General features: G+C 47.1%; 1 protein-coding gene across 2 annotated transcripts in view; it reads right to left on the bottom strand.

Moving 5' to 3' along the window:
* Positions 1 to 21,441, bottom strand: part of STOX2 (storkhead box 2) — a 587,281-nt gene that overhangs the window by 471,651 nt on the left and 94,189 nt on the right. The gene's annotated exons all lie outside the window — the stretch shown is intronic.

Here is a 21,441-nt window from a genome sequence, read left to right as displayed (position 1 = left end):
GCAATGCCCCAGCAAAATTCGGGCATCCTTCAGCGCTGATTGTGGCGCTGGCAGCGCCCCCCCCCCCCCCCCAAAGGACGACATTTAGTGACAGGCGGCGAGAAGGGCCCTGCCGCACGAGGGCGCCCCTTGCCGTGTCCCAGGCAGCTCCTGCAAGGCGCCCTGCGTGTGAACGCCGGCTCCCTCCGTGTACTCGTCTGCATGTGGTGGACGCCTGCCAGCAGGGCAGAAATGCGGACGGACTGGTTGCGCCTCTCCATTGGCAGGGCGGCATACCGACCTGCCGGGCCCCTTTCAGCAGCCTGTCTGCGCCGCATTTGCATGACAATGAGATCGGCAGGATCTCCAGACTCGACAGCCAGGGCTTGTATAGCAATTTGCTCACCGTTTTTCTTTTGGAAGTGCAAATTCGAGCCACTTGGGCGTCTTTGAAGTGAGATGCAGGACAGGTGTTTCAAGTTGCCACATCAGCAGCAGCGGGCATTTTCCCACTGGCGCTTTCGTCTTCCGGCTTAGTAGGTGTGCCAATATTTTGCACACATTGCACACATTTCGACCCTAACATACCTCACCCCATACTACAAAGCAACGAGAAACGGCCTTGGGCAAATAACACGCTGGCTTGGGAGGGGACTACAACCTGCCCAGGGGCCAGCAGTCTCCTAGGGAGCGCCATCTCTCCTGCCCAATGCTCGTGATGCTCCAAGGGAACCATGGTGCTCCCAGAAGCAGATAGCGCTGCACGGGGCATGAGGGGCAAGGGAGGTCTTTAGGCGTGAACATATTTCACCAATGGAAGCATCCACCAGACAAGAGAACACGCCATTTGGGGGCCAGTGAGAACCCCCAGACATACAAACTGATTAAGAGAAACACACCCATGGTAACACATGGGGGCTGGGGCAGCCAGCACCTAAGTGACTTCAATGGCTTCGAGGCCACTAAGCAGCTACTCTACACACCTGAAATGAGTCATTAAAAGGCTAACCCCCCCACACCCCTGACAAACATGAGATGATGCAAAATAAAATCAAGGATGCTGGGGAGACGGGGGAGGGGTATTTTTTGGCGTGTCTGATGGCGTGATCAAGATGGACAGATGTGGCTTCTGGGGTGTCTCAAGTTCCCCACCAGCACCTGGTGGATCAGGAGGCTCCACTGGCACCAGCCGGGCAACGACTCTGTGCACGGTAGAGAATAGCGATTGGGTTCCACGGGGTGCCATCCCCAGATGACTGCAGCCTTCCAGCCGCCTGGACTTGCGCCCGATGCGGCTGCACTCGACGTATGTTCTATGTGCAACACCTTAGAATCTACTTTTGCAACTATGCCCTTGCTGCTCGTTTATTGGTCTAGAAAAGTCCCATGGCAACGACTAGCCATCCGTCAATGGAAGCCATCTTGCCTGCTTCCCTACAACAAAGCCCATCCTCAAGGGTGCCCGTGAGACTGGATGAACCTGCTAGCATGCGCTTGCCAAGAAGGGCATTAAAACCTCGACCCATAATGCATTTAATTCAAGGCATTGTACAATGGACGTCCGACCCAAGCCCCTTCTATCTCTTCGGGAGCCTGTGGACCTACTTGCCTAGCTCACGAGACAAGCGCTTCCCTCCAATGTGGGGCAAGACGGCATTTGGCAAGATTGAGTCCGGACGAGCCGACTCGGGTCTGCATCCTTCCAGGAAACCTACACTGGAGTGCCATTATATTTGGTAATATTGAGACATATTATTGGAATTCTTGAAGCGGGAGGGATCCACCAGGAAACTATGTACAAATCCTACATTATTATTGTGTACATCTGAGAGCAGCAAGAGCTATGGTGTCCACCAAGCAGTAGACCTTTACTTGGAGAAAGTAAACAAAGTATACAATGAGTAATGTTTGGAGCCAGCGCAAAATATTGCGGCCAACGTTATGGTTGCATTTCCGTTCCTCCGCTCTACCCGAGTTGTGGTTGAAAATTGAGTAGTGATTGCGCTGCATCCCCCGCGACTAGGCGCACTCCGCTGGCTTAGTGCATTTGCCCTCCATGAAAAGCGATCCCACCCCATGCATGTCAGGCCTATCGGTTGACATGCTCGCCAGTCACTGATTTGCAAAGACACCCAACACTTCCTTCGGATTACAGCCAAAGCACCATTCACTAGACAAGCAATATACAAAAGAAAGGTAACGAGAGACGCACAGAGTTTATACTGAGAGCCCGGCAAAGTCACGAGGGAGAGAAACCTATTAGCACATGGATTATATCATACACTGCCTCTGGGCCAATTAGAAGGCTCAGAATCCAGTCTATAATCTCTGCTTTCGGCCTCAATCCAAACATTCTGATTGGAGCAGTATCCGTTTAGGTGCACGTCACATGCTGATGGCCCCAGGAGGGGTAATGAGGACTTGCGCTACTGACGCTTCCCCAACAGATCACTTCACGCAAGAACGTTTTTGCCAGTAAAATGGATGCATTTGCATAGGTTTCTTCATGTTTCAGCATTTGATTTCTTGCATCATTGCGGTTATTCAGTGCCTTTGCCAGCCTTACAAGCCTTCCATGTTGTGCATTGGCACCCATTAGCATTTGCTTTTTTTTCACAGTCTCTTTAAATGATGCATGTCCGCCGTACTGGTTTCTTTTGCAGCTATGCCATCTGTGTACACACAGACCATATTCATTGGTCCATCCGCAATGTTTATTTGAATTTGTTTAGGCCTTCATGTCTGTTAACATGAAAAAAAACGTTTTTTAAAATTAATTTTGGACATATACATTAATCTGTCTATACTTATTTTGTACATCTATTATGGTCATTACGTTTGTACCATTTTGGTACTGATATCAGGCTGTGTTGGGCCCCATCCCAACATGTCCGCCTGCATTGCATATGTGTCAGGTACTTTTTGCATAGCTGCCAAAAGGGAGAAGGGACTATTCTATATTTCTGTGCCACTTGAACCTGTGTGTGAACAAGCACCTCTGGTGCGAAACGCATTGCCTGGATATTCTTTCCTGTTGAACCGTGCATATTTTGATTTTTTAAACAATAACATATTGCAGTGTCATTATATCACGTTTTTTGGTCATTTTTCAAGCCTCTCCTACCGTTAAAGTGCGGTCCACCCCCGTTTTCGCAGCATTTTTGTGTATATATCTATATCGACTCTCACATTCTAGCATGTTAAATGTTTCTGACATTGTAACTCCATAAAGGGGAGGAGGCGGTGCAGGGACGCCATTTAGGGGTCGCCATAGGTCGCAACTGAACATTTTTTTTTTAATGCAAGCTCCTGCCCATCTTCTGGAGGGGCTGGCTTTCTTGTTCAGGCCCCTTAAAAAAAATAAGAAAAATAAGAACAGGAGTGCCACAAGTCTAATACTTTCAGCACTGACCTTAATTAAGAAAGAATAGGAAACCAAATAATGTGTCTTTTTGGAATTCTATACAATAATTGATAGACTCATTAAAAGTTTATTTCAGGCACACTTCAGGGGGTGAGTCACTGATTTAGTCTGTTCTTCAACGCCTCACTTAGCCTTTCATCCTTCTGAAGTCGATAAATGAGTACCAACACAGGTTGGGTGATATTGGGTGTATATTTTGTCTATATAAAGTGCTTAAGCGTAAGGGCTATATAATAACACATCGTTATCATTTGGTCATGGACGTCTGCTTGCATACACAGTAATTTGGTAATATGGGCCTATACACACTGATCTTAATGATACATATGGCGATGCATTCTTGTATGAAATGTACATCACATAGTGATATCTTAACTATATTGTTCGTAGTGTACAATGCTATGTGATGCCACTTCCTGTTTTGTCAATGGGTGAAATGTCGTGTTCCAGCTCTACCTGCGATATCACTTTGGGGCGGGGTCAAATTATATCACTTCCTGTGATGTCATCAGGGGGGTCAATGGTTGTGTGATGTCACTTCCGCTACCCCTGGCCTTTTGGTGAAATGACGTCCCTGAGGCGGTGGTGGAGCGGAGCAGGCTCTGTCCAAACGGAGTGTTTATCAGCCCTCAAACTCTGTGAGCCTTCCATATAGGCGGATGCTATTGGCCGCCATTACAGGCCCAGAGCTGTCAAACGGCAACTGAGAGAAAGAAGCAACTCGCCCATGTTTCATGTGCTGTCAGCACAATAAGAAGTCCTCTCCATCTGTCAACACGGTCTTCCAGATGAACACCGAAGACCCATCTAGGTTTTTCAGTGACAAATGGAAGAATGACAGGTCGCAACATACCCCCAAGCCAGCGAGAGCAGGGTGCAGTTCAACTAGGCGTGCCTCGGAGCCAAAGAAGCTCAAACCTGTCTTGCTGGCAAAGCCATCCTCCCTCGCCCAGCAGACACACCAGGCTAGCACTGACGGGCAGAAACAAAGCAACACACATTATATGACACTTTAATGCCGAACCTCAACCATCGCTCAAAGTGACTGCCACTACCAGGAGTTATCTCCAAGCAATGCTAAAAGTTAACACCTATCCTGCCTGCTGCTAACACACCGAAGTCCAGTCGTACCCAACCTGAGCAACTGCAAAGTGCTCTATGACCAGCTTACAGACAAATAACTACAAATAAGGCAAGTCATCTAAAACCGCACACTAGACCGCATCTGCTTTGCACTCGAATCTCTGCACCAGTTAGTCTGCCTATTCCTCAAGCCCATGGGGGGAGGGGAGGTTACACGCCTGCCCAAATAGCTCCCCGGCCGAGACGAGCGCGCTGAAGTTCCTTTGATGTCAGTTTATTTTGTCATCTACATTCTGATGGATCACAATGCGTCATGCGGAGCCGCACGGCGTCATGCGGAGCACAACGGCGGCATGGAGAGTAGAGTGGGCCTCCACCCTTCGGACATGCTGCTCCCTTCTTACAGATCCTATTATACACATCTTCGATGAGCGTTATAAGCATTTTCCACTTTTTAATGTTTCATGACCTTTGTCACCGGCCTTTCTCCAAGAAACGTAGTTTGACAGATTTTGAGCCTCACTCACGTCAGACCAGCAATATTCTAATAAATCTTTTTTTTTTAAATTACCAACACGGCCCCAAAATAGGAACAACGGAGCTCGAAGGATGGCTCTGCCATTCAACACACCAGGGAACGGCACCAGGATTTATTTGGCACACTCTGGTTTAATACACCTAATCAAAACACAGGGTAGACTAAAGTAACCCGCGGGAGTGGGAGCATTGCTACAAACGGAAAAACATGAGCAATAAATCACCAAGCCCCACATGTCTGGAGAGCCCTGAAAACATCCACTACAAAAATGTCTGTATAAAAACGTTTTGTATTTTAATTAGAATGTCCCTTGACAATCACATGTATAAATATAAATTTGATTTGCCACTGTCCCCCATATGTTTTAACATATACGACACATAATTAGTAAAACACGTTGTTATAAATCTGCGAAAAATATATAAGCTTACATAAGAAACCCCAACATGTTTTGGCACTGGCGGTCACAGCAGACCTTCTTCAGGAGCGATGTTGAGTAATCTTAGGGTAGGGTTGGCTGGACCTTCATAATTAAGGTGTGTGATATAACAGTTTGCTGGTTGCCCACTCTTTTCTTGTCTCTCTCTCTCTAGAGGGGGGGTGGGGTCCTCATTGGCAAGTTACGGCCTCGTGGGTTGGAAAACTGCGGTGGCGGCACTACATGTATCGAGCCAGTGCATCTGCATGTGGTGCCACGAACAGGATACCTACACTGCAGGCGTCAGAACCTTCCTTTGCTGGAGATGCTGCAGAAGAAACTTGAGCACAGGCTTGCCTATGAAACCAGGTCAGAGGTTGAAGTGAACGAAAAGACGTAGTGGAACTCACATGACTCTGGATGATAGCTCAGCGGCAACGTGCTCGCCTTAGAAGCAAAACGACGCGGAGCAACACAGGTTCGATCCCGGGGTCTGCAGTTAGAAACCTCTGGGTATTAAGCGCATTATAAATAACCTATCATATCATGTTCCATGCTGGCCTGCCCCACCCCCCACAAGCCCCCATCTCCACGTCCCCTCCCGCATGCAATCCAAACCCCCAAACAAACACTCCTGCTGTTTAAGGGAATGTTCAGTGCACTGCACTGAAGTGCAGGTTTCAACTTCTTCCTACACTTTTATTTTCAAACTGAACCATTACAGAACGGCCGCTTTTAAAAATAAAAGTATAGGAACTGTAAAACTTTTATTTTTTTTTAAAGTAGACCCAAGCACCTCCCAAACGATCCCGGCCGCCTTCGACCACTGAATCAGGTCAAGGCCAGGAAAACAGCAACCATTGCATCACTGGCTTTTGGCTATGGCTGTTTCATTGAAAAATAAATGGGCCCAGAGGGTGAGCCAACAGAAATACACCTTATAAATATGTACTTTTCCACGTGGGTCAATGTTCTGTGCAGTGAACACCGTGAACAATGGGGCCGCCTTCTACAGGGCAATGTGTTACTTTGGCATACAGCTTTCCTTGGCAGCATGGGAAATATTGCATCATTATAAAACTATTCACCATTGTTTACGAAATCAGTCTACCTTTTAAAAATGGAATGCAAAAGTGAAAATCTAGCATCTCTACTGTGTTACGTTGAATCAGAAAAGGAGGGCGGCCGGAACGAGTCACAAAACCGGGTCTGGGGAAGGGACCTGCCTGTGGCGTAACCAAAGATGCAGAGGTAAGTGGGGATTTTTTTACAAAAGAGGTGGCCTGTGTAATAAAAGGAGCAGCCCCCCCAGACTTGGTTGAGTTTTCAATCTTTTACAAAATAACCTGGCAGTTATTATCTCTTCTTCCCGTCTTGCACTGCCCGGACCAGCAACACGTTCTCATGTCCCTGTAACCCGCGGCAGCCTCTGAAGCAGGGTGCATGCTTGCCCATAGCTAGGCAGGCCAGGAAGGGAAGGAGAGGCCGATACAAGCAGATACCATCCTGCTTGCCCTTATCTGACATGTCACCCAACGGGCAAGCACAGAGCCTTCTGCCTGCAAGGCGGGCAGGGGGGTCATGGTCAACCACCAGGCAGTAGCGGAGGCAGCTTTTGGCACCAGCGGGAGGCTGGGGGCACACTGGGCACCAGGGGGGAGCCATGGGTGGCGGCTGCCCACCGCCCTGGTTATGCCACTGCTGCCAAGCAGCTCTCTCTGTTCGGTAACTATTACAATATTGGTTGAAAGTCACACCCAATCAACACCTGCTACTGATTAGCACACAGCATCCTTGTGTCTCCATTATCATAAATTCGATTACAGTCCTGGGTAGAATATAAAAAGTGGCAACCAGAAAGGTGGCATTTGGTAGTTGGAACACTGTTGCAGAACCTGGAGCGACGCGAGTGGAGAGAATGGTTAATGAGAGGAATGAGAGATTGGAGCAGAGGAAGGCAGACATGTGGCGAGGAGGAGGAATATAGAGAGAGGAAAGAGAGGTAGAGGTGGTTAAACATCTGGACAGATGGGGAGGAGAAGAATAAGCAGTGGAAAGAGGAGGTTCAGAAACATCTATGGGCAGGAAGGAGAATAGAAGCAAAGGAGGGAGCAAGACCGAGAGGAGGCAGAAGGACAACAGTGGAGGGCAGCGAAGGCTTGGAGAAGGAAATAAAGGGAGCAAGTGCTGGGAGGAAGGAATAGGAGGTGGAGCTCTTTAAGACCCGGGCCAGAAAGGATCTGCAACAATGGTGAAGTGGGCCCAGAAGCTGGATAAGCAACTATGTGAGTTGATACTAGCACCACCTCCACGAGGATGCAGCTCCCCCCCCCATGACAATTCGGCCTAGCTGGGCACATACCACTTGCATCACGTATCTTGCACCCTACTTAAAGAATTAGAATGCAGCTATCCACCACCGAGAGAAATAAGGTCTTGCTGTACAGATACAGACCGCACACACACACGCACCATTTACTGCTCTGACTATCTCCACTGACCTGTACTCCGGTCCCCGAGGGCGTTCAACCTACAGCGCGTTGAGATCACACCAGTGGTGAAAGGCACTGTACAAATTCCCATTAACATAAACTAACGTAACAATAATATCCGTAGAATAACACGAATGATATTGCTTCTAATTTCCAGTAATTATGATCCCACTTCATGCCATTTCCTCTAAATGATAAACTATCCCCTTTCAACCTTTGGGGCTTTAGAAACAGCGGTATGATGAGGACTTCCTTCCAAGCTGAAGGCCTGCAATCACCATCGTAGGCAGTGCACGTTCTGACTATGACTTTTACATTTTCATTTTTGTTTTGGCTCATTTGATGGCAGTGTAGCACCGCCTACATGTGAACAAAAATAAATGCTATAGATGTGTAGAAAGCAGGATTGGCCTATCTGAATCCAGGGATGCAACTAGACCGGAAGTCCGGGGGAAGGCGGTGGGTGCATCGCTTCAAATAATGGGTGAGAAGATCCTTTGCTCGGGCAGGGCAAACTTACCTGGTTTGGACCCCTGTCCCCCTTCTTGCAGACCCTGAAGCACGAAGAAACCATGAACATTTCAGGAACTGTGCTGGACAAAACTCAGAAACCTAGCATAACTGGAAACCGCAACGTTTCACGCATTCTCCTGCTGTCTCAAGCAACGCGGGTGGCTGCTAGTAACGGGGGAGACCATTAATGTAGGTTCTGCTGCAATCAGTCATACTACACTAGACTCCATGGTGCAGCGACTGACTCGTGATAATGGGTATGGATAAGTCAAATCAAGTGATATGGGACTGAAGGAGCGCCAGTGCTAAAATAACAATTCTATGAATGGCTCCAGGGACCACCAACGTAGGCACTGGGGGATACCATTGTGTCCCTAAAAGCATTGCATCTGACCCATTGTAATTTCAAACATAAAAAAATGCCATTAAGTGCAAGATCCATAGCATACAGAAGCAATATACAATCTACAGAAGCAGTGTCATGATGTGATGACCCAGTCCGCATGTAATATAGTTCAATCTATGGAATCAGAAATGTTTCAACATTAGTTAATTTACTGAGAAATGTTCTTAAGCAACCACCGACCACAACAATCCCATCCTAAAATCTGAGACAAGAAACAGGCGGTTTTTAATCTGAGTATTCAGTTTTATTTAGAATAACAAGTTAAAAAATTAAACGCGGTCCATTGACTTAAGTGCTGGGGAAGACGGGACGCCCACAAAATTCCACATAAATACTGACAGCTTGTCTACAAAAAATGAACCCACCCTGTCTGCTATTATCTCGCTAATGCTTACAATCACAATGCACACAAACACGCATTCATGTAAAACAAGTCTGAAGAACTATTCTAGACTGAAGAGTAACATCCTCTCCAATATGAATGTAAAAATGGCCATTGAGTATCAATTTCAAAAAGGCAAACCCATTCTTAGGATACATTTTACACACTACAATTCACTTTGGTTTTTTAAACCATCATCACACGTTGGCTTCAGAGAACAACATTGGGTTCACATTTGACTTTCTCATTCTAAGAAAGATGCAAATCTAAAACTTTCAGCTTGGACATAGATGCAAGAATGTCTGGTTGAGGTAATGTGGCTTCATTACCTACCAGCTTCAGTTTAGGGTGGAAGCTTTTATTTTAGAGAGCTCTAAATATTTTTATGTATGGTCATACAAGCATGATACAAAATGAAACTAGAAAAGGAATCAGCAAGTTAACTAAGCTTGGAATTAGGAGTCCACGTAAGGCAGAATCATTTTATTCCTACACAATATTAATCAGCAAGATAATGTTGGTTATTTAAATTTACATTCATTTCTCGGAACATAAGGGGGCAGAACAACTATATTCAGGGTCTTTCTTTTAAGTAAACTATCAATGAACCCCTGAACATCTGTGAGGAAGTTGCACACAATGCTCACACATCCAGATATAATTTGCTCATGTGAAAACTCAGGGAATTAATTAAGCATTGGTTACTGTCAGATACTTACATGCCCTGCATAATATTAGACTTTAAGGCATTCCATTCAAGTGTACTTACACACAATTAAATGTGCAGGCCCTGTCCCCATTTAGTGGCATTGCTTGTGAACAAGGTTCCCCCAAAATGCATTTAATTGCTCTCTGGGGTGAAATTAGTTCTAGGGGCATGTATCTAAATACACCAAGGTCATTGTGCTCATTTTTGGCTTGTGTTGTGAAGGGACCGGACAGGGACATCAACTGCTCCAGGCAACTCCGCCAGATAAGCACTTCCTTTCAGTCTGTACTCCTGGTCCCAAAGCCCTCTCAGGTAACCTGGCTCTGTCTTGGGAAAGGCATCTGGCATTTAGCACCCTCTGGAAAAGGTCTTCTTAAGGAGGATTTCCATCAGCTATTTACAGGTGGAAGCCCGATGAGCTCTTCATCTGGCAAACGGGCTCTCTTACACTGCTGCTTCCCCAAGGATCCCCTCAACTCCCTATGCGTCTATCTTTAAATACCCAACAAAACTCCACCCATACACCACCACTTCACACTAGATGGCGCTTGTGATAGGCTCTCTCCACATACTCAAACACACCAGAATCCTCCTCTTGGTTGTATTGGTGCAATGTGTTTTGTCATGCCATGCAACGCAGTAATCTTTTTTTCGAATTGCAGTGAAATCTGTCTTTTGCTTATCATTTCTTGCATGGTCCTGTTCGGTTGCTGAGGCCTATATACTTAGAATTGCAATGAAATTCTGAATTCGTAGACATCCTTCGTTAGCTTCAGGTATTACAGTTATTAGAATATATCCTTTTTATTTGTATGTTATCTGGGCTGATTTGCTGAATTAAAATCTAGTCTTGGTTTTTGAATCAAGCAAAAGCTAGAAAAAAAAGGTATTTATTTGTTATGCGACATTAATCAGCTATTGTAAATAGATGCAGGCACATCTTTTAATCATGAGAATTACTTGCTTACTCCCTGAAAAATCATTTTACTCCAATCTTCCAAAATTAGGCAGCAAAAAACTCCCATTTCAAACATTTAACATTTAAACATGCAACACTTATTATCAAAAAAGCTTTAATTGCCCATAGTGCAACAATTACAAGTCAATCCATTTCATTCCTACACAATCGCAGAAAAAGTAACCTCTAAACCCGCCATGAGGGCACTAAACGGTGACCATTTGGGGCCTATAATTCCACTAGGACCTTGCAAAGCGCATCACTCTGCCAAGTGCAAAAGGAGTACATGAGAAACAGCCAACCTTTCTCAAAAGCCAATGTTCCTGCAGCTGAATGCACAGTGTGCTAGGTGAGTGCCCTCTGGAAGAGGTGTCCTGCACCGGATGAAGAAAAGCTCTTGCAGATGACGATCAAATACAAGCAAGGTGAAGGAAGGCGAGAGTGACTTGCTGACATGGGCGACTGCACGCTGCACTTTCTTGAGTCAAGGGTAGGACAGCAGACGAATGGGATGAAAGAGTGAAGAGTAAAGAGCTGAAGCTGGACAGGGTACTAGGGAACTTCAAATGACAGCAAGAATGAGGAAGAAGTAATGTAGCATGAGGCTTGGGAAGAATCAAGCCAGAGGTTCAGAAGGATGCTGAAAGACTGGACACACTACAGTCAGGTGTGCTGCAAATGATCTGCCAGGCCAGGTATGTCTCCTCTGACACAGCAGCAGATCTGCCATCTTGGATAGGGAGTTACCAAATGGATGTTCAATGGTCTGACACTCACCTGAACCAAAAGGCTAGACTGCATCGAGGAGTACAAAGTGCCCAGACATACAGTCTCCAGAGTAGGATTCTCTCTGCCATCAAAGGCGCACTAAAGAATTCAAGGAGAACATGTTCACTTGTATAAATCCATTGCATGTTCTTATGCTCACAATGAAACACTGTGAAGGCAAACACAGCCCATACTCCCAATCAGTGGTCTTTAGATCAAATAAAAGGACAGCTTAAAGGGCCGGCTCAAACCAGACATAGGTGTCTTTCACCCATATGCTATTCCATTCTTGAAAATTGGCAACTTCCTGGTATGCAGTGAGGCAGTGTAGTAAAAGTGCACTCAGTACTTTGGCCCACTCAGAGGAGCTCGGCCTTCACTGCAAGGGTAACGTCTTATTCATAGAAGTGAAAGCTTAGTGGTAATATGTATTTCTGTCTCAAGGCCTCAATGTAGACTAAATGCGGTGCATCAGGAAGATGAAGAGGAGCTGCAGGGACAAAGGATGTAAGGACAGAAGCACAGAATTGTGCGCTTGCCCTTGGAGATACAAGGGAGGTGACAAGGAACACAACCAACTTCCTTAGCAGAAAGCGAAGAAGACACACAAAGGCACAGTCTTTCCTCCTGACAGAAGCTAAACCGAATCAAGCACTTTCTTTTCACAGCGAACATAAAATCAGACTCCACCTCGGATTATTAATTTAGAATTTTATTTCTATTGATAAAGCATGCATTTCCTGAACATTATTGTATCACAAGCATTGGCAAAGACAGCAGGTTTGGCTTTGCGTAGGCATGGGATTGGCATTTGCCAAGCAATGATATGATAGGTTATTTATAACTCGCTTAATACCCATAAGTTTCTAAGCGCGGACCCGGGGATCGAACCTGTGTTGCTCTGCGTCATCTTGCTTCCAAGGCGAGCACGTTGTCCCTAAGCTATCCTCCCGAGTCAATGCCACAACGGTACTACTACCTGGCCATAAGATGGCAACAGATGGAAAATGGAGAGATTACCTGGGCATTGATGGAAGTGCCTAGCAAATACCCATCCCAGGCCTACATGAAACCCCCAAATTGTTACCTCTTTGCTTGTTTTTAACAGACCTTCAATGCAAAGAACTTAAATAAATAGAGTCCCTGAAGGCACAATTGCTTAAGATTTGTTTAGTACACCAGTAGTGCATTTATAATTGCAATTAAGCCATTAACCCCCAGGAGAATGCTAAGAAATAACACTGGCAGGCCAATGTTTAATGTTACTGCTTGTTTGAACTAGCTTAAAGGCATCCCAGCAAGATGTGCTTTGGGTGGGAAGGGGCAGGTGGTGGGTGGTAATTACAGTAGGCCTCAGAATAGCCATGGGCATTCAATGGGTGGGTGAGTAACCAAACACCAACAAGCTATATGTCCCTCCTCACACGCCATCTCCCCACTAGCTGTACTCCAATGCAATCGTTTCTTCTTATAGGTGGCGCATAAGCACTACATAATAGCCAAAACTAAAAAAGAACTAAAATCTTTGCAACAAACCTTGGTGCTCTATGCTCATGTCAGTTATACGGGATCAGGACTAGATTCCACGTAGACATTTCAGGAGGAGAGAGAAGAGCTTCACAGTACGGTGGGTGCAATCAAGGTTTCATTCAGCCTGGGAATTAACTGTGCCAGCTGCTGCAGGAAGACTGGCAGGTGGTGTGGGGCCCTACTCCTTTGGCAGCAGTACCTAGAATTGGGGGTGGGAGGGCATGTGAATCTCAGATCGCAATCCCTTGGGGATAAACTGAATCAAAAATGTTGGGGACACACACTAAATATTTTCAGATGTTTGCTACTCTGACCTCACAGTCTGTATGTACTATTTTACCCCCCCCCCCCGCCCCCTTCAAACCACAACACTTTTTTGGAAAAGTGCTCTTTTGCCCTCATCCTCCTCCTGAACAGGCACAGTTTCCCTTGACGGGTACCGTTAAATTCTTGCCATGTTGGCAGTCCTTGGGATCCATGTGCAAATCATGTGGTTCACTGTTATAGGCTCTTCCTGGAAGAGTGGCACTTTGTTTTATCTTGCCGGGACAATGCCATGTGAAAACCCACCTGAGGGGCTACCGGGCATACAATGGCACTCAAGGAGCAACACAGGTGCCTACAGCACAAGAGGTCTTCGTTGCTGCTTGAAGGATGATCTTTGCCTTTAGTGTTCCAATCCTGTCTTTTTCTTCAGCCTCCTCTTCATCGAGATTCCACCAGGTAGAGCGGTTACATGCACGAGATGTGCAATCCCACTTTCCAATGAGCCCCCTCTTGTCTGTCTGTTTTCGTACTGCATATTTGTATACTCTGCTGTGCTTATGGCCGCTGGTGAATGTAGTGAAGCACTGAAAAAACAAATCTTGAGTTTGAAGCTTCAATCCATGTACCAGGGAGGGTGACGGGAGTGCCCTTCAGACTAACCCAGTCCATGTACCAGGGAGGGTGACAGGAGTGCCCTTCAGACTAACCCAGTGCATGTACCAGGGAGGGTGACAGGAGTGCCCTTCAGACTAACCCAGTCCATGTACCAGGGAGCAGTGACAGGAGTGCCCTTCAGACTAACCCAGTCCATGTACCAGGGAGCGGTGACAGGAGTGCCCTTCAGACTAACTCAGTCCATGTACCAGGGAGCGGTGACAGGAGTGCCCTTCAGACTAACTCAGTCCATGTACCAGGGAGCGGTGACAGGAGTGCCCTTCAGACTAACTCAGTCCATGTACCAGGGAGGGTGACAGGAGTGTCCATCAGACTAACCTAGTTCTTGTACCAGGGGGCGGTGACAGGAGTGTCCATCAGACTAACCCTCTCCATGTACCAGGGAGCGGTTGCAGGAGTGCCCTTCAGACTAACTCAGTCCATGTACCAGGGAGGGTGACAGGAGTGTCCATCAGACTAACCTAGTTCATGTACCAGGGGGCGGTGACAGGAGTGTCCATCAGACTTACCCAGTCCATGTACCAGGGAGCAGTGACAGGAGTGTCCATCAGACTAACCCAGTCCATGTACCAGGGGGCGATGACAGGAGTGTCCATCAGACTAACCCAGTCCATGTACCAGGGAGCTGTGACAGGAGTGTCCTTCCGACTAACCCTCTCCATGTACCAGGGAGCAGTGACAGGAGTGCCCTTCAGACTAACCCTCTCCATGTACCAGGGGGCGGTGACAGGAGTGCCCTTCAGACTAACCCTCTCCATGTACCAGGGAGCTGTGACAGGAGTGTCCTTCCGACTAACCCTCTCCATGTACCAGGGAGCAGTGACAGGAGCACCTTTAAGACTAACCCCCTCCATGTACCAGGGGGCGGTGACAGGAGTGTCCTTCCGACTAACCCCCTCCATGTACCAGGGAGCTGTGACAGGAGTTACCTTCAGATAATCGCCCTCCATGTACCAGGGAAGGTGACAGGAGTGTCCATCAGACTAACCTAGTTCATGTACCAGGGGGCGGTGACAGGAGTGTCCATCAGACTAACCCTCTCCATGTACCAGGGAGCGGTGACAGGAGTGCCCTTCAGATAATCGCCCTCCATGTATCAGGGGCGGTGACAGGAGTGCCCTTCAGACTTAACCCCTCCATGTACCAGGGAAGGTGACAGGAGTGTCCATCAGACTAACCCCTTCCACCTCAAGTTCACCATGCTGATTACAAAGTGTCCACCATCACATGGCACTAGCATTGAACTGCATCTTTTCTTAGTGTTTTTTTATTGGGCACATGCCCTTCTAAACCTGCCCACAAGCAGTTCAATGGATGGTCGGCTTTGCCACTGGAGCCTGGCAGCCACATCTCCATTCCCGGGGAAGAGCCGAGGGCCGGTAAGCCTTCAGATAAGATATAGTAGCACAGCATTTTTGATTAAGCAGCCTTCCACGAGGAGGCTCAGGCCACCAGCCCCGCAGGACCGTCAGGTCTCCCACCAAACTGCTCCGTGAAGTGCGTTCCTTCCCCTGGCTTGGTACTCATTTATCAGATGGCTATTGTGATGAACTGACTTCTGCCCAGTAGACTTACAACGATGAGTAGAGGCTAAAACACCCACTCAGTCCTCACCTTTTTTACAAACTACGAGTCAACACAATCATAAAGGTAAAACAGGCAGAGTTAAGAGATACACCTCCTTCCCTTTTGTGGGAACGTGGGCTGAAGAAAGGCTATACTCTCAAGAAGGGATTGAACGTGGCTCAGTAGCAACTCAAACAATGGAGTAGATCTGCCCAATAAGGTTCTATACAAATATATATATACTTTAACTAAAAACACACCATGTACAATAATAACTAGCTAGAAAATCACTACAGAAAAGCCACCCCTTAGGAAAGAACACAGCATAGGCAAAGATAGCTAGATGTAGCACTCTGATAATGAATTTGGGATGTAAGGCACGTAATAACCACAATGTTCTTCAAAAGGATATATTCTTGGGTGCAAAAGGGATCAAAGAGACCTAACCAGTCTCTAAGGCCGCGAAATGGACCCAGGAGGCATGTTAGCAGTCAGTAGTACCTTTTTACAGTGCTTGGTGGTCCGGCAGCACCGAACCAGACTTCTTGCATCTTTGTGAGCAATTCAAAATTTGGGAGAGTGCAAAAGGCAGCACCAAAGGTCCCACCTTTGTGGCACTGGGATTCCCCAAAGTCCTGTGGCTCTTTGGTAGGATTATTGGTTCTCAGTCCAATTACTCTCATACATTTGTTGGCTTCCCCCGCATTTAAGGGTTACCGCCAAACTCGTGATGAGGCAGCATGTGTCCAATCAGCACAATTCTGTGCATCTGCAGAAAGCTGAGAGGCTGACTCGTGCTTCATAGGAAGGCCTAGAGCACTTGGAAGCCATTTGATACTGAAATAAAACAGAAGGCATGGCATGACATGCCATGCCATGCCATGACAGGGCTTGGCAGGCCCTTTGAAGGTGTCCTACAACGCATACGTGGAAAGGGCCGGCTACCATTTGTACATCTCAGATGGTCGCCGTTTTAAAGCGAGATATTTTGAGTCAGAGAAGAGACTATCCTGCCCAGTGTTTTATTCCTCGCCCAGAAAATGGATACAGTGCTAGAAGCCAGGGACGTCATTTGGGGGTCGCCAGAGGTCGCAAGAGCGACCTCTGCTGATTGGCCAGCGACCGCTGTCAATCTCTTGCGACCTCTGGCATTTCCTCCAATCGGAGGAGGGGGCGTGGCAGCAGCACGTGGGGTTTCTCCGGCGCTCCTGTCCTCTGCACAGCGTGAAAGGCTGAAAGCCTGAAAAACACGGTAAGAGTGAAGTCGGGGGTGTGTACTCTGTGCTGCTGGGGTGGGTCAGGGTCCTCGCGTCGTGGGTGCTGCTCATAAAGCTTGGCAGGCCATTTTCTGAGAGGAAAAGAAAGGGCCTCCAACATCGTACTGCTTACGAAGGCGGCATAGCCGTGCCTTGATTTCTGATCAACCAAGCTTAATGCGGAATGCTGAATGCGTGAGGCCGAACAAAGCGTCTTATCCCAGCACAGCACACTGCGGGCCGAAGCAGGGGCCTGCCTGTTCCAAAGGTAATCTTAAACAGACACTGATTGCAACTTCATAAAAGTGAAAAGTTGCTCTCTTGTGCCATAGTTTTGGGATGGCACTGATTGGATGACTGTGTGGCAAATAATGGAAAGCTACCGAGAGTACAGAGTGGATAGTAATGCTATCCAACAGATGAACATGCCAATGATATATAGAATTTGTGAATTCCCGAATGCCAATGCAAGTACCGCCTCCCAGCATGTCAGCTGCTGCATTGTAACAATGGCAACCGCGCGCGTCAGACTGTCCCTTTTCCATGTATTTTGCTTTGGTGTTTCGTAAAGCAGCACGAGCAAACAAGAAGCGTCAGAGCGCTGAGCCTTTTATCCTCAGTACCCAGATTGCCCAGCCCATCGCCGTTTTTCTTGCAATTATTCAACTTCAAAACCATTTCTCTGCCTTTACACCTTATTAACGGTAATACCCATCGCCTTCCACAAAGCTATGAATTTAAGTAAACGCTATGTCTCAGATTAAAGCTCATATCCATTCATTTTTCGATGCCAGGGGAAGGAACCTCTGTATTCTGAACATTGGATAGTTTACTATAAATAAGACAACGTAATTATATGTATTCTTGTGTAGCGCTTTCATCCCTAGTTCGAAGTTTTGATGTGCTGTAAATAACAGGCATTGCTATCATTATACAAAATGGCACTGATATTGGAAGACGATAAGGCTTAGCGTGTTGAGGATGGTGGGTTTCAAGCTCAACCCTGTGACCTGTGACAGAGATTGCCGCGGCAAATGCATTAACCTGCTTCGCTGTATTTCCAGCTAACTAACCAATGATAAAAGAGGCCGATCTGGTTATCGTACGGGAGGAAGCACAAAATGCAATGATTAGAGTTAACAATCTTCCTTTATTATATGTATATCAGCATGTGTACTTAAATATAGGTAGTCTAGAAGCGTCGAGGGGGTGCCAGGCGTCACAAAGCTGTGGACTTTTAAGAAAACGCTTGTGTGTGAGGGGAGGGCTATGAGCCAGGGATGAGCCGAGATAACAACTATATTGGAGGTCACCTAATTTGTTTTCTCTACATTCAGCCACTTCTAGTTTCGTTTCTCCATTTTAAGAGCAGGACCACATGCACCAGAATGCAAAGTGAAAAATAGACCTCAATGAATTAATCACTCTTAACATGAACCGACTTGAGATCTCGGCCGTAAATAAAAACTGAGATGCTGTGTAGGGAACCGGCTATCTCCTACAAGAAACCAAATGGGCCCCAATGGGACGGCTGTTTTATGCTCCAAGCAATAATCTTGTGGGTGGGCCTGCTGCCCGCTCCCTTTAGCAATGCAAACGGGATCCGCTTTCCCTTATGTAAATGCAGGTTTCCCGGGAAAGGGAGCGGAAACTTTCCCAGAGGTGAGGAATGGATCTGTGAGTGTGACGTGCCAAATGGAGGAGCTATATGGCGCCATGCTGTGATAATGAATTTGAGGGGGGCTGAGTCACCCGTGTTTGCTATCACCTTTGATAAGGAGACAAGCATTTCCTTGAAATTATTTGGAACAAGAGTTTTTCTTTTGCTTTAATTTGAGAAACACGTGGCAACGGGTAATTTACTCGTTGTGTGCTGCGATCCGAAACGCGTAACTTTGAAAGTCAGAACAAATGTATAGGGTAGTTCCGCATGCACGGCTCATTGTCCGTAATGAAAGGTCAATAGGGAGGCAACGCTGCGTGAGGAGCGCAGTGCAGACAGTGGGTTTTAGGGACAGTGGGCATCTCCAGCGCTCCAAGTTGTCCAAATTGCGCACAATTTGAGGGACAGCCGGTGTGCGTAGGTAATTCACATGTATCTATTGTAGTTTTGATAAATTCCTGTGGTTCATACACTTCCCATGGCAACATGGGCCTTGACACACTGTACATATGATGACCCATTCTTGTATGAAATGTCACAATACAGTGATATCGCAACCATATTTTTCTTAGTGTACTGAGGGATAATGCTTTATGATGCCACTTCCTGTGATGTCATGTGGGGGTGTGGTCAAATGACATCACTTCCTTTGATGTCACACGGGTGCGGACTCAAATGACATCACTTCCTGTGATGACACTCTTGGAGGTGTGGCATTGTGATGTCACTTCCGCTACCCCTGGCATTTTGGTGAAATGACGTCCCTGCTAGAAGCCAATTCCTAAGAAGAAATTTAAGTCAGAAAAAAACACCCCTTCGTACGGACACAGAAATATTCGTAACCACTTGACTTCTTGTAGCATACGTTGTGGATTGCTTTTGGCTGTACTAAACTACACACATATCGACTGGAATAAAGATTACTTGCGGCCGAATGCGAAATAGGCAAAATGAACACAATACAACGGAACAAACTAGCAATAGGCTTCCGTGCATTCGTTCAAAAAAATATTTAATGTTGGTGTTTTTTCAATTTATCCTAAATAATTTAGGTGGGGGCGCTGAGTGAACCAATCTCAAATTTCCAATAACAAGGTGTCGACGGGTACAAAAGGCCAGGTCAGGTTGATGCTTTGTTTTAAAGTGGTCTGTGTCCTGTACACCTTGCAAAAGGGGGGCCCTGTGTCGAGCAGTGATTTTCAGGCGACCTGGTAAAAAGTGGTAGATCCTGGCTGGTAAAAAGTGATAGATCCTGGCTGGATTACAGGTTAATGAACACGCGCAGAGACCCAGACACGCCACACTGTCCGTCTCTAGGCCCTCCCACTTTGTGCGAATGCGGAATCGCAATACAGCCCACGCCACTTTCCAATGAATTAACCCGGATATAGTTCTGACAAGCGGATGTCCGTTAACACACAACAGGACCTGGTTCTCTCGCAAAAACGATGATTTCTCTTATTTTTCAGTCAAACTCACACACTGAAATAGGCACATGTGAACAGACACATTTATCTCCACGTCACTATATCATAGTGGCCACTAGTTCCTCAAACCACAATGTGGCGCTCCTCTGCTTGCGGAGCTGGTGAATAGCCAGGTCAGGCGTCTGCAGAACCAGCGGTCCCAAAGTGCTACATGGCCGATGGCCTGACACATTTGCTTGCGTTTCTTAATTAAGCGTCATTGCCAATGACAAGGTCACCATCGTTCACTCACCTGCTTGCCAAATGAACCTTAAATTACCGGTTTTTCCAGCCCAAATTAACTGTGGCGTCATGTTTTCTGAAGGAAATGTGCATGCTTCTGTCTGAGCTGTAGAAGCAGCTGAGTCGGCGCCCCCAAATCCACGCGCCTGGCGTGGGTTTATGCATAGTGTGGCAGTTATGACTGACTGCCATTAAGCAGGGCATGATCCTTGTGGCAGGAGAAATGTCTCTGGGCACAGTTTGAATACATTCCCCCATTACCTCCACGTCCACTCTTCCTCGTCACAGTACTTACTTCATGAGGCCCCTGCCTCCGACACAGGACCTTCTTCTATTTCTTTAAATTCCTATAACTCTTCCCCCACATCCACGTCACTCAGTTTAATTTTTCCTGCCTCCGGCAGGTTGGACTTTTTCTTCCCCGTGCGGGGCACTGGGGAGCACCGATTGCTGGCCCCCTGGGGGGGGGCTGTGTGGCGGGGCCCTCGGCTCCCTCAGGTGCGGCGCTGCTCCTGGGCCACCTGCGGGGCTTGGGGTCACAGTTGAGCGGGATTGCCTCGCTCGGTTCTTTGCTGGGCTCCGGACCGCAGCGTGAGCATTGTGTCCCGGGTCCTGCATGGCCCGGGGGAAGGTAAGGAGAGGGGAGGACTGAGCTTGATGTTTTTCCCCTCTCCTCCTGTTTTGGCCATCTTGATTCGACAGGCCTTTTCCTCGTGCTCTGTGTACACATCTTTATTGGAAATGATGGCAAGCACTTGGCAATATGGGCTAGCCTTCCCTTTTGTTGTGTGGCCTCTCTGCTTCTTGTCGTGGGGTGACAGTGGCAGAGAGTCTTTGAAAGTGCGGGGGCTCTGTTCTGTCGCAGGCATGTCACATACCACCCACTCCTCAGACACACACAGCACAGGATGCACCGGATGTTAGCTGCATTCTCTGGGGGAAGGTAAGGAGAGGGGAGGACTGTGCTTGATATTTTTCCCCTCTCCGGCTGGTATGGCCATCTTGACTCCTTCAACATGCCGTTTCCTCGTGCTTTGTGTACACATCTTTGTTGGAAATGATGGCAAGCACTTGGCAGTATGGGCTAGCCTTCCCTTTTGTTGTG

The sequence above is a fragment of the Ambystoma mexicanum genome, chromosome 6q (assembly GCF_040938575.1).
Source record: "Ambystoma mexicanum isolate Mex_15411 chromosome 6q, UKY_AmexF1_1, whole genome shotgun sequence".
Lineage (NCBI taxonomy): Eukaryota > Metazoa > Chordata > Amphibia > Caudata > Ambystomatidae > Ambystoma > Ambystoma mexicanum.
The sequence above is the reverse complement of the archived record's forward strand: the minus strand, read 5'-3'. Positions and strand labels throughout refer to the sequence as shown.